Here is a 12,760-nt window from a genome sequence, read left to right on the forward strand (position 1 = left end):
TGAGCAGACATCTAATATTTTATATGCCTTTTGAGCTGTGTAACTTAATATTTGGATACTTGATAATTTGTTTTATTATGTAATTGATAAAATGGTGATGTGTATTAATGTTAGTTCAACCATATATTTATACTGTCTGGGGATGTGTGGTTATAGTTCTGTGGGAGAAATAATTTTGTCAGTGTTCACCAGCTTGTAAAAACTTAGTGCAAGAGCTGAAACATCTAAATAAATAATGACATGCATTTATCATCATTGAGATTGTTTTGCTTAAAATTAACTTATTTTGTAGAAAACAAATGAATTGCACTTCACTTAATATGTGTCCTCATCTTTTTACAAATAAATGAAGGATTATAAATGATGTCAGCATTTTAGTAAGCTTTTAGACAAAATTTGTTAGGGTCATTCATGAAAACTTTAATACTAAAAGCACTTTCCATTATATACTTTTTAAAGGTCTAGATAATTTTGAACCAATTTGTTATTGTGTACTGAGGAGAAATAATGTATAGTAGAGAAGGACAGCCTTGGTTTCTAAAGCTCAGTTCCACTAGTTCCATGGTTTTGTGCAACTTCTGAGCCTCAGTTTTCTCCTTTGCAAATTAATAATTACATACGATTTTGAAATTAATTTAAATGTTAGTATTTGGTACATGAAGGCTTACTGTTAAGTTTCCTTTAATGATCCAAAATAATCCCTTTGATAGTTCATGTTAATCTAAATCTAGATGTCTTTGTCTAATTTTTTTGGAATAGCAGTTATAAATGTAAAGGACTCCAAGTTTAAGTAAAAAGTGATACTCTACCTTGTGTGTCAAAGAATTTAGTTCCACCTCTTCATACCAGTTTAACACTTAATATATTCCATTGAATTTTAGACAGGCAAAAGGAAGAACAGGGGCCTCTGGAGGCCCTTGGTTATTTAAATCTTGGATTATTTGTGATGATAATCACAAATTTTTGGCTGTATAATCTGATTTTTTTTTTTAAGGAAATAAAGCCTAGTCTTGATGAGAAAATAATTTTATATCATTAATTACTAGATGTTAAACTATTACCACACAGCCCATAAAACAGCATTTGCGTTTATTGAGAGAGAGGATGTGCCATCATGATTAATGAAGAATATCTTTTGAGTTTGAAAACAAATTAATTTGCAGTGTTTGGATTGTATATATGGTGCTAAAAATAAATTAATTTACTTTATAAACCTTATCTGTACATTATACGATGTGATGAAATTTGCTTTTTATCCAAATATTTTGTATCTTGTAAATATGGCTAATTATAGGAATGCCTATAATACATCTTAGATTCCTTATATCTAATACGAATTCAAAGAGTTATGAGTTGAAGTCTTGAATGCAAGAAACTATCTGATGGTGTTCTAAAATTTGGTTAGTTGAGTTTGGATGGGATGATGTAAATAGAGACTAGTTGCCTAGGCTTATCTATGAAAACCATAATGTTGCTGATGTAAGTAATGCAGTTACTGAATCATAAGAAAATGCCATCTCTTTTTAGTTGAAAGAAAACTCTGGAAGTAGGTGCCATTGGTCATTCTGCAGTGCACTGCAACCATTGTTTCCCCTAGTGCCCTCTTTTCCCTAGGGCATTGCTCTCCTATTCCCACACCTTAACACAGCTCTATACCTAGAAGCAGCCAGCCCAGGCATGCAGTCACATTTAATCACATCCCCCTTCTAGAGTGCTTCAAAATGATGTAGTCCCTCAACTTGGCTAGAGAATCTCAATTTCTTGAAATCTATTTTTTAAATGTCATATTCATCTGGTAAATATTTACTGTTTGCCAGGCATTTAAGAGTATGGCAAAGAACATGAAAGATGGTGTCACCACATTTTGGTCACCAATGAGTACCCCACCCACCCCTTGCCATGATTAAGAGAGAATGCTTTCTATTGGAGTTTCAAGAAATATAATTTGAGAATACTTTAAAGGGAAGTGGAAGTATAAGTGAATGATATTTTTCTTTTACATGTAAACAATGAAGTTACTTTAAATACATGAAGTAGTGTCTGCCGTACATGTTTATATTCTACATTCTTGCTTCCTTAAATTAATGTTTGTGTGTATATATGTGCCTCACACCTGAATTGAAAATTAAAGACTGGTTTAAAAGTGACACTTAATGTTTCTCCATTACATTTGGGGTAACCAGCCTAAGGGGAATCTTGGAAGGAGAGTAAGGGAAAGGTTGTATTTGCCTTCAATGAATTAAACCAGTGATATGTGTTAACATATGAATGAAAGGACCGATGGTGATTTTACAATTATATATATTGCCACAGTAACCAGTTAATATACTTAAATTGATAGCTACCATTTATTAATGATTTTATTTTCAGGTAATTCTTATAATTTGATTCCCTTCTAACAGTGTTGTCCCAATTTTATAGTAAGGGATTTGGGCCTCCAGCTAGGGGACTAGCTAATAAGTGGTAGAAGTCAGGGATTCAAACCTGTGTTTGAGCCTGTCCACTACACCACACAGTTATGTAAATAAATATGCATGACTTTTTTTGTTTTGAGATGGAGTTTCACTCTTGTTGCCCAGGCTGGAGTTTAATGGCCCGATCTCGGCTCACTGCAACCTCCACCTCCCGGGTTCAAGTGATTCTCCTGCTTCAGCCTCCCGAGTGCTGGGATTACAGGCATGCACCACCACACTTGACCAATTTTGTGTTTTTAGTACAGGAATTTAGTATTTTTAGGAGAAACCTAACTGACAGAAGGCAAAAGGGGATTTAGAGTGTCTCACATGGTGATTAAAAGCTTGACTAAGAAATCATACATGTCACTTAACTCAGAAATGCAATTCTATCACGTGCTGAAAGGCCAGAACTACACAGAATTAATCACCTCCACCTCAGGGTTTAAAAGAGTACATCCACAGCTTTAAGCTTATACACCTCAATTGACCTTAAGGAAATTGATATTTCATATACAGCACAGAACAATTAGATGCTTACAATGATTGACAATAGTCATCAAGAGTATAAACCATTAAGTTTGGTTGTGTGTGTGTGTGTGTGTTTAGGTTTGTACTGCATTTACTTTTTTTTTTTTTTTTGAGACAGGGTCTCACTTGTCACCCAGGCTGGAGTGCAGTGGTACAATCTTGGCTCACTGCATCTTCAACCACCTGGGTTCAAGCGATACTCCTACCTCAGCCTCCTGAGTAGCTGGGACTACAGGCATGCACCACCACACCTGGCTAATTTTTGTATTTTTAGTAGAAAATGGGTTACTCCATGTTGCCCAGGCTGGTCTCAAACTCCAGAGCTCAAGTGATCTGCCTGCCTTGGCCTCCCAAAGTGCTAGAATTACAGGAGTGAGCCACTGTGCTCGGCCAAGTGTTTTTTTTTTTTTTTTTTTTTTTTTTAAGTAGAGATGGGGTTTCAACGTGTTAGCCAGGGTGGTCTCGATCTCCTGACCTCGTGATCCAACCGCCTTGGCCTCCCAAAGTGCTGGGATTACAGGCGTGAGCCACCGTGCCCGGCCCTTTTTGTGGTTTTTAAGGCAAGGAATTTCATAATCAAATATTTTCAAGGGATATTCTTAGATATATTAGAGAAATGGTCTCATGAATAAGTTTGGCAAACACTGGGCTAACTTAAACATTATTTACTGCAATACTAGAGCCTTTAATATGCAGGTGTGAATTTTTAATCTTTCCAAGAGAACAATGTTGTATTTATCCATTGTATCAATCAGTGTCCCAGAAGAAGACAGATTGTTCACTCACAGTGGATAATTAAGCATTTAATAGAGAAACAAGAAAAAAAGAATTTCAGGCCAATATCCCTGATGAACATTGATGTAAAAATCCTCAATAAAATACTGGCAAACTGAATCCAGCAGCACATCAAAAAGTTTATCCTCAAAAAAAAAGTTTATCCTCCACGGTCTAGTTGGCTTTATCCCTGGGATGCAAGGCAGGTTTAACATATGCAAATCAATAAATATATTATAATGCATCACATAAAGAGAACAAAAGACAAAAGCCACACGATTATCTCAATAGATGCAGAAAAGGCCTTCAATAAAATTCAATATCCCATCATGTTAAAGACTGTCATTGATGGAACATACCTCAAAATAGTAAGAACCATTTATGCCAACTCCTAGCCAATATCATACTGAATGGGCGAAAGCCACAACCATTCCCTTTGAAAACCGGCATAAGACAAGTATGGCCTCTCTCACCACTCCTATTCAACATAGTATTGGAAGTTCTGGCCAGGGCAATGAGGCAAGAAAAATAAAGAAAGGGTATTCAGATAGGAAGAGAGCAAGTCAAACTGTCTCTTTGCAGGTGACATGATCCTATATCTAGAAAACCCCATCGTCTCAGCCCAAAAGTTTCTTAAGCTGATAAGCAACTTCAGCAAAGTCTCAGGATACAAAATCAATGTGCAAAATCACAAGCATTCCTATACACCAATAATAGACAAGCTGAGAGCCAAATCATGAGTGAACTCCCATTCACAACTGCTCCAAAGAGAATAAAATAACTAGGAAAACAATTAACAAGGGATGTGAAGGACTTCTTCAAGGAGAACTACAAACCACTGCTCAAGGAAATCAGAGAGGACACAAGTAAATGGGAAAACATTCCATCCTCATGGATAGGAAGAATCAATATCGTAAAAATAGGTATACTGCCCCAAGTAATTTATAGATCCAATGCTATTCCCATTAAACCGCCACTGATGTTCTTCGCAGAAATAGAAAAAACTACTTTAAAATTCATATGGAACCAAAAAAGAGAGCTAAAGCCAAGACAACCCTAAGCAAAAAGAAGAAAGCTGGAGGCATCACACTACCTGACTTCAAACTATACTACAAGGCTATCAAAACAGCATGGTACTGGTACAAAAACAGACACATGGACCAATGCAACAGAATAGAGATCTCAGAAATAAGACCGCACATCTACAACCATCTGATCTTTGACAAACCTGGCAAAAGCAATGGGGAAAGGATTCCTATTTAATAAATGGCATTGGGAAAACTGGCTAGCCATATGCAGAAAATTGAAACTAGACCCCTTCCTTATACCTTATACAAAAATTAACTCAAGGTGGATTAAAAACCTAAGTGTAAAACCCAAAACTATAAAAACCCTAAAAGAAAATCTAGGCAATACCATTCAGGACATAGGCACAGGCAAAGATTTCATAATGAAAATGTCAAAAGCGATGGTAACAAAAGCAAATATTGACAAATGGGATCTAATTAAAGACTTTCTGCACAGCAACAGAAACTATCATCAGAGTGAACAAACAACCTACAGAAGGGGAGGAGATTTTTGCAGGTTATCCATCTGACAAAGGCCTAATATCCAGAATCTACAGAGAACTTAAATACATTTACAAGAAAAAAACACAACTCCATCAAAAAGTGGGCAAGGGGCATGAACAGACACTCTCAAAAGATGACATTTATGCAGCCAACAAACATGAAAAAATGCTTAGCATCACGGATCATTAGAGAAATGCAAATCAAAACCACAAAAAGTTACCATCTCACACCAGTCAGAATGACAATTATTAAAAAGTCAAGAAACAACAGCTGCTGGCAAGGCTGTGGAGAAATAGGAACACTTTTACACTGTTGGTGGGAATGTAAATTAGTTCATTGTGGAAGACAGTGTGGCAATTCCTCAAAGACCTAGAACCAAAAATACCATTTGACCAAGCAGTCTCATTACTGGGTATATACCCAAAGGAACATAAATCATTCTATTACAAAGATACATGCATGCATATGTTCATTGCGGCACTATTCACAATAGCAAAGACATGGCATCAACCTATATGCCCATCAATGATAGACTGGATAAAGAAAATGTGGTACATACACACCATGGGATACTATGCGGCCATAAAAAGGAATAGGCTCATGTCCTTTGCAGGGACATGGATGAAGCTAGAAGCCATTATTCTCAGCAAACTAACACAAGAACAGAAAACCAAACACTGCATCTTCTCACTTGTTAAGTGGGTGGGAACTAAACAATGAGAGCACATGGACACAGGGAGGGGAACAGCACACCCTGGGGCCTGATGGGGGATGGGGGAAAGGAGAGTATCAGGATAAATAGCTGATGCATGCAGGGCTTAATACCTAGTTGGAAGGGTTGATAGGTGCAGCAAACCACCATGGCACATGTTTATCTGTGTAACAAACATGCACCTTCTGCACATATATCCCAGAACTTAAAATTAAATTTATAAAAAGGAAAAAAGCATTTATTTATTTATTTATCTATTGAGATGGAGTCTCACTCTGTCACCAGGCTGGGGTGCAGTGGCATTGTCTCAGCTCACTGCAAGTCTGCCTCCCGGGTTCAAGTGATTCTCCTGCCTCAGCCTCCCAAGTAGCTGGGATTATAGGCATGCACCACCACACCCAGCAAATTTTGTATTTTCAGTAGAGACGGGGTTTCACCATTTTGGTCAGGCTGGCTCGAACTCCTGACCTCAGGTGATCCACCCGCCTCGGCCTCCCAAAGTGCTGGGATTATAGGCGTGAGCCACCGCGCCCGGCAAAAGACGCATTTAATAAAGGGAAGCCAACAGGAATGTTGTGATACTGTTGCCACCTCCCAGCCTAAAGAGGCAAGGGAAGGGGACCAGTTACTGGGACTGAAGGGAAGAGCTAAATGGCTAGGACTTCCTCAAAGAAGCTGTGACCTTAGTTGGAAGATACAGCCAACTAACAGCAACCCAGGTGGAGGCCAATAAAAGACCGAGAAATATTCAGCCCCATTTCCGCATCCCCTTTGATGTCCTACTGGTCGCTCTTTTCCCCTCTCTCCCCAGGCAGAGGGCAAAGGAACCTGCAGTCTATATAGATCAGCCTTTTGGGAACAGAGCAGAATAGAGAATAGGGTGTGGGAAACAGAAAACATGCTGTACTACTGCAGATGCCTTTTTTTTTTCACAGGTGACTGCTTGGGATTAGTGTTCTGCAGAACACAGTGGGAAAAGTTGACATTATTCATTTTTTTAAGATAACCAAACTGACACACACATATATAGACACGTTTTGTTTTTTTAGAGCTGGCAATACACACATTTTTTGGAAGTGATAATATAATGGAGGTATCTACAGTAATATGAAATAGCTCATTCATTTAATTTCAATTTAAGTATTTTATTTTATTTATTTTATTGAGATGAAGTCTTGCTCTGTCACCCAGGCTGAAGTGCAGCGGCATGATCATGGCTCACTGCAACCTCCGCCTCCTGGATTCAAGCAACTCTCCTGCCTCAGCCTCCTGAGTAGCTGGGACTAGAGGCATGGGCCACCATGCCCAGATAATTTTTGTTTGTTTTTTTTTTAAAGTAGAAACAAGGTTTCACCATGTTGGCCAGGCTGGTCTTGAACTCCTGATCTTAGGTGATCCTCCCGCCTTGGCCTTCCAAACTGCTGGGATTACTTTTAAAGAGTTTCTGCACAGCAAAAGAAACTATCATCAGAGTGAACAAACAACTTACAGAATGGGAGGAAATTTTTGCAGTCTATCCATCTGACAAAGGTCTAATATCCAGAATCTACAAGGAACTTAAACACATTTACAAAAAAAACACAACCCCCTCAAAAAGTGGGCAAGGGACATGAACAGACACTCTCAAAAGATGACATGTATGCAGCCACCATGCATGGCCATCACTTCTCAATCATGAAAAAAATAAATACAGATTGTATAGTAAAATGATAAAAAGAATTACACTTGGGAACTTCTTTAGTTACAGGCATGAGCCGCCGCACCCGGCCATCAAAGTGTTGATTTTTGGGGGAGTGACAATATAATGTCCATTTCACTTCTGACTTGCAGAATATGATCACAGATTGGTTATTTTCTGCAAAAATATTTCAGGACTTTAATTTTCCAAAGGCCAGTTTTAGCCAGTTATTAGATAATTTTGTCTTGAAGCATCTAATACAGCATCCATATAAATTTTCATTTTTTTCAATTTTTAATTGACTTAACTCTGCCAGATCCTTATCTGACAATAACTTTTGTTGTCATTTGGGCAGCTCTCAAACATCACTTTCATTGACTTTGTCAGCCTAAACAACAGAGAGAGGCTCTCTAAAAGAAAAGGTACTTATTTGGGAATAGGGTATTGCAGTGGGATTATTCATGCTAGAGTAAACTATGGGCATATTCCGGGAAGTAAAGGAATACAAAGGTTTTTAAGAAAAGAATGAGGATGACATAATTCTTTTCAAATAATTATCCTTGGCTGCAAAGATCAATAACAAGGGTGACGCCAGTCCAGGGTTGGATAGGCAGTTACTGGGCAGATGTCCTTGCAAAAGAATTTGTTGTGTAAGGTTGCAATGGCCTTTGTGCAAGGTTGGTTTTTGTAGAGTCTTTGTGATAGTCTTTGTTATCAAGCATACAAGCATGAGAACCCTCTCTTCATGGCCTTTCCTGGCTCTAGAGTTTGTTGTTGTTGTTTTAACATTAATGATTGCATTTTGATTCTGCCAACTTTCACAACTTCATAATATTCAGCAACTTAAATTCCAGTTTCATTTGTTTACATTGTGTTATTGGCTACATTCATTGGCAAGAAGACCAATAAATAGGTTTGGAGGTACTAGACACTACTAGTGCTAAAATAAAGACCTATTTTACAAGTGGACATCCACTAGAACTTCATCAACATAGTAACACAAAACAATGAATATACAGCTAAAAGCCCCTAGATTGAAGGAATAAGCAACCGAACTTAACTGGATCAAATGGGACTTGGGTAGGTGTGATTCATTAAAATTCTTTTATTCAGTTACCTGTTTGTTAGAGACCTGCCCACACTAGAGGCCAACAAATAGTGTTGATAAGATGATGCCACAAAACTCCACCAGTAACTTCCATTTCTTGTCTATGAAGAATCCAGCCTGAGAGAACTAACTCAACAGCAGGTTTCTTTAATTATCGTAACAATGCAAAATCTGTAACATGATAAAACCTGCAACCAGACTTGTGCCCAGTTTCAGCATACTGCATCTAAATATCTGTTTCCTTTACAAGGAAACTGTTTCAGAAAAATCTCTACCGCGGTATTTCCCCTAACTTGAATGCAATCATAGGAAAATCAGACAGTTGGCCGGGCGCAGTGGCTCATGCCTGTAATCCCAGCACTTTGGGAGGCTGAGGCAGGTGGATCACCTGAGGTCAGAAGTTTGAGACCAGCTTGGCCAACACGGTGAAACTAAAAATACAAAAATTGACCAGTGTGGTGGCACACGCCTGTAGTCCCAGCTACTCAGGAAGCTGAGGCGGAAGAGTCACTTGAACCTGGGAGGGGGAGGCTGCAGTGAGCCAAGATCACGCCACTGTACTCCAGCCTGAGTGAGACAGAGGGAGACGCCATCTCAAAAAAAAAAAAAAAAAAAAAATCAGACAGTTACCAGGCGCGGTGGCTTACGCCTGTAATCCCAGCACTTTGAGAGGCTAAGGCAGGCGGATCACGAGGTGAGAAGATCAAGCCCATCTTGGCTAACACAGTGAAACCCCGCCTCTACTAAAAATACAAAAAATAATTAACGAGGCATGGTGGTTCTTGCCTGTAGTCTCAGCTACTCGGGAGGCTGAGGCAGGAAATTGCTTGAGCCTGGGAGGCGGAGGATTCAGTGAGCCGAGATAACGCCACTGCCCTTCAGAGCGAGACTCCGTTTCAATAAATAAATAAATAAATAAATAAATAAATAAATAAATAAAAGAAAAAGAAAAAACAAAATCAGACAGAATGCTAAGAAAACGGCTCTGTAAATGTTTGTTCTTTTCTATTTTTACTAGTTAGTATTTTGTATCTATGACTTAATTTTTATCATGTATGCTAGGATTTTCAATTTTCAGTCTTAAGGGAGCTATTCNCGGCTCTGTAAATGTTTGTTCTTTTCTATTTTACTAGTTAGTATTTTGTATCTATGACTTAATTTTATCATGTATGCTAGGATTTTCAATTTTCAGTCTTAAGGGAGCTATTCAGTTTTTCAACTTGCTAGAATCCGAAAATCATGCATTAATTCCATAGACACTCATTGCATAAACATTACATCCTATGTATCAGGCAATGAAGACAAAGTGGTGAGGACAAACCAGGTTCTTGCCTTCGTGGAATTTAGACTAGCAGTTCGAAATTAAAACATGAACTACTGGCTATAGTATAATAAAAACAAGTAATCTAAACCAAAACAACTTCTCCTTAAAGGTTCTGGATTGCAAAAGAAACATATTAAAATGCTCCTGCTGCAAAAGTATATTCAAATAATTTTCATGGGTAGTTAGCTATCATCTGGATGCTATTAAGCCACAGATTGAAAGAAAGCAAATATTGGCCAGGCATAGTGACTCATGCCTGTAATCTCACCACTTTGGGAGGCCGAGGGGGGCGTGGATCAGCTGAGGGTCAGGAGTTCCAGACCAGCCTGGTCAATATGGTGAAACCCTGTCTCTACTAAAAATACGAAAATTAGCCAGGCATGATGGTGGGCGCCTGTAGTTCCAGCTACTTGGGAGGCTGAGGCAGGAGAATCTCTTGAACCTGGAAGGCAGAGGTTGCAGTGAACGAAGGCCCCACCATTGCACTCCAGCCTGGGCAACAAGAGTGAAACTCCATCTCAAAAAAAAAAGAAAGAAAAAAAGGAAAGAAAAAACAAATATTTAGACATTAATTAAACAATACTTGTTATGCCAGCTAAATATGCTATGTATAAAAGTAAATACAGTCAGGTTTGATAGTGTTTATTGGTGCATCTGAATATTCAAACCCATCATAGAAATGCAGCTCGAAAAGTAAAAAACTTAGCAGGATAAACTTCCAAGTATAAATATTGGCATTAAGTTGCTTGCCTGGCTGCACATATAAATCAGGTTGTTCCTTGTATAAGAAGCTCTAAAATTTACCAGCAATTTCTGTTTGAAAAATGAAACCAAAGACTAGAAATACTACTATGGTCCACCAGTCAGGCTTGGTTTATGGTCAGGGGAAGGATGAACGCTTGACCTAAGTCCATAAAACATTGGGTCAATGTGGTAGCTAGTTCCTAAGATGGCCTCTAATGGTCCTCATTGTATTTATACCCATCAGTGGTCCCTTTTCCAGGTTATATCAGAGTTAGTCTGTGTGACCATCAGAATATGCCAGAAGCGATGGTGTGTGTTTTCTGAGATTAGATTATAAAAGACTGAAGCTTCTATCTTAGGCTCTCATTTTGGTGGAAGCTAGCTGCTACATCTTGCTGTTAACTAAGAAGTCTATGAAAAGGCCCATGTGGAAAGAAAATGAGATCTCTAGCTTCAGCCAGTGAGGAATGAGCTCAGCCAAACACCCAGTAAACTTGGAAGCAGACCCTCTAGACTTCGGATAACTGCAGTGACCTTCAGCCAGAAACATGCAACTAAGCTGCTTCTGGATTCCTGACCCACAGAAACTTTTTTTTTTTTTTTTTTTTTTTAAGGCAGGATCTCGCTCTATAGCCCAGGCTCTAGAGTATGATCTCAGCTCTCTGCACCCTCCGCCTCCTGAGTTCAAACAGTTAATTCCAGGCACACGCCACCATGACCGGCTAATAATTTTTGTGCTTTTAGTAGAGACAGGGTTTCACCATGTTGGCCAGATTGGTCTCAAATTCCTGACCTCAAGTGATCTGCCTGCCTCGGCCTCCCAAAGTGTTGGGATTACAGGCGTGAGCCACGGCTCCAGGTCTGGATTCCTGATGCACAGAAACTTTGAGATAAATGTTTGTTGTTTTAAGTTGCAAAATGTAGGAGTAATTTGTTATGCAGCAATAGATACCTAATACAACACCCCTCACCATACTAGATTATTTGAAGCAAACCCCAGAAGCAATATCACTTCATCTGAATATATTTCATTGTGGATTTCTAAAAAATAATTTATTTTTTCTAAATATACCATCATATTATCACACTTAGAAATGAATAATAACTGCTTAATATAATCAAGTATCCATTGTATCTAATCACTGCTCAAGTTTATCTCATTTGTTTTTTAAATTTGTTCAATTTAGGATTCAAATAAGTTCCATACACTGCAACTGGTTGGTATATTTCTTTTAATTTATAGGTTCTTTCTCAATTTTTTTTTTTTTTTTTGCAGTTTATTTGTTGAAAAAATTGGGTTATTTTTCCTATAGATAGTCCATATTCTAGATTTTGCTGACTGTATTCACAGAGTGCATTGTTTTATGTATATATTTTTTAAAACTTTTTTCTCAAATGGATTCTGATAGTTCAATGGTGCTATTGAAAGGGTCCTCTCTCTTGTATTTTCTGTAAATTGGTAGTGACAGAGACTTGTTCAGATTAAAGGTTTTTTGTCTGCTTGATAATATTGCATTGTAGGTGGTACTTTTATTAGGAGGCACATAGTGTTAGATAGCTTCTTTTTGGGAATTTTTTTTTTTTTCCCAAGACAGAGTTTTGCTCTTGTTGCCTAGGCTGGAGTGCAATGGTGCGATCTCAGTTCACTGCAACCTCCACTTCCCAGGTTCAAGGGATTTTCCTGTCTCAGCCTCCCGAGTAGCTGGGATTACAGGCGCCCACCACCACGCCCGGCTAATTTTGTATTTTTAGTAGAGACGGGATTTCATTAAGTTGGTCAGGCTGGTCTCGAACTCCTGATCTCAGGTGATCCACCACCTCGGCCTCCCAAAGTGCAGGGATTACAGGCGTGAGCCACCACACCT

This window comes from Rhinopithecus bieti, unplaced genomic scaffold (assembly GCF_001698545.2).
Source record: "Rhinopithecus bieti isolate Rb0 unplaced genomic scaffold, ASM169854v2 scaffold_53, whole genome shotgun sequence".
In the NCBI taxonomy this organism is placed as follows: Eukaryota; Metazoa; Chordata; class Mammalia; order Primates; family Cercopithecidae; genus Rhinopithecus; species Rhinopithecus bieti.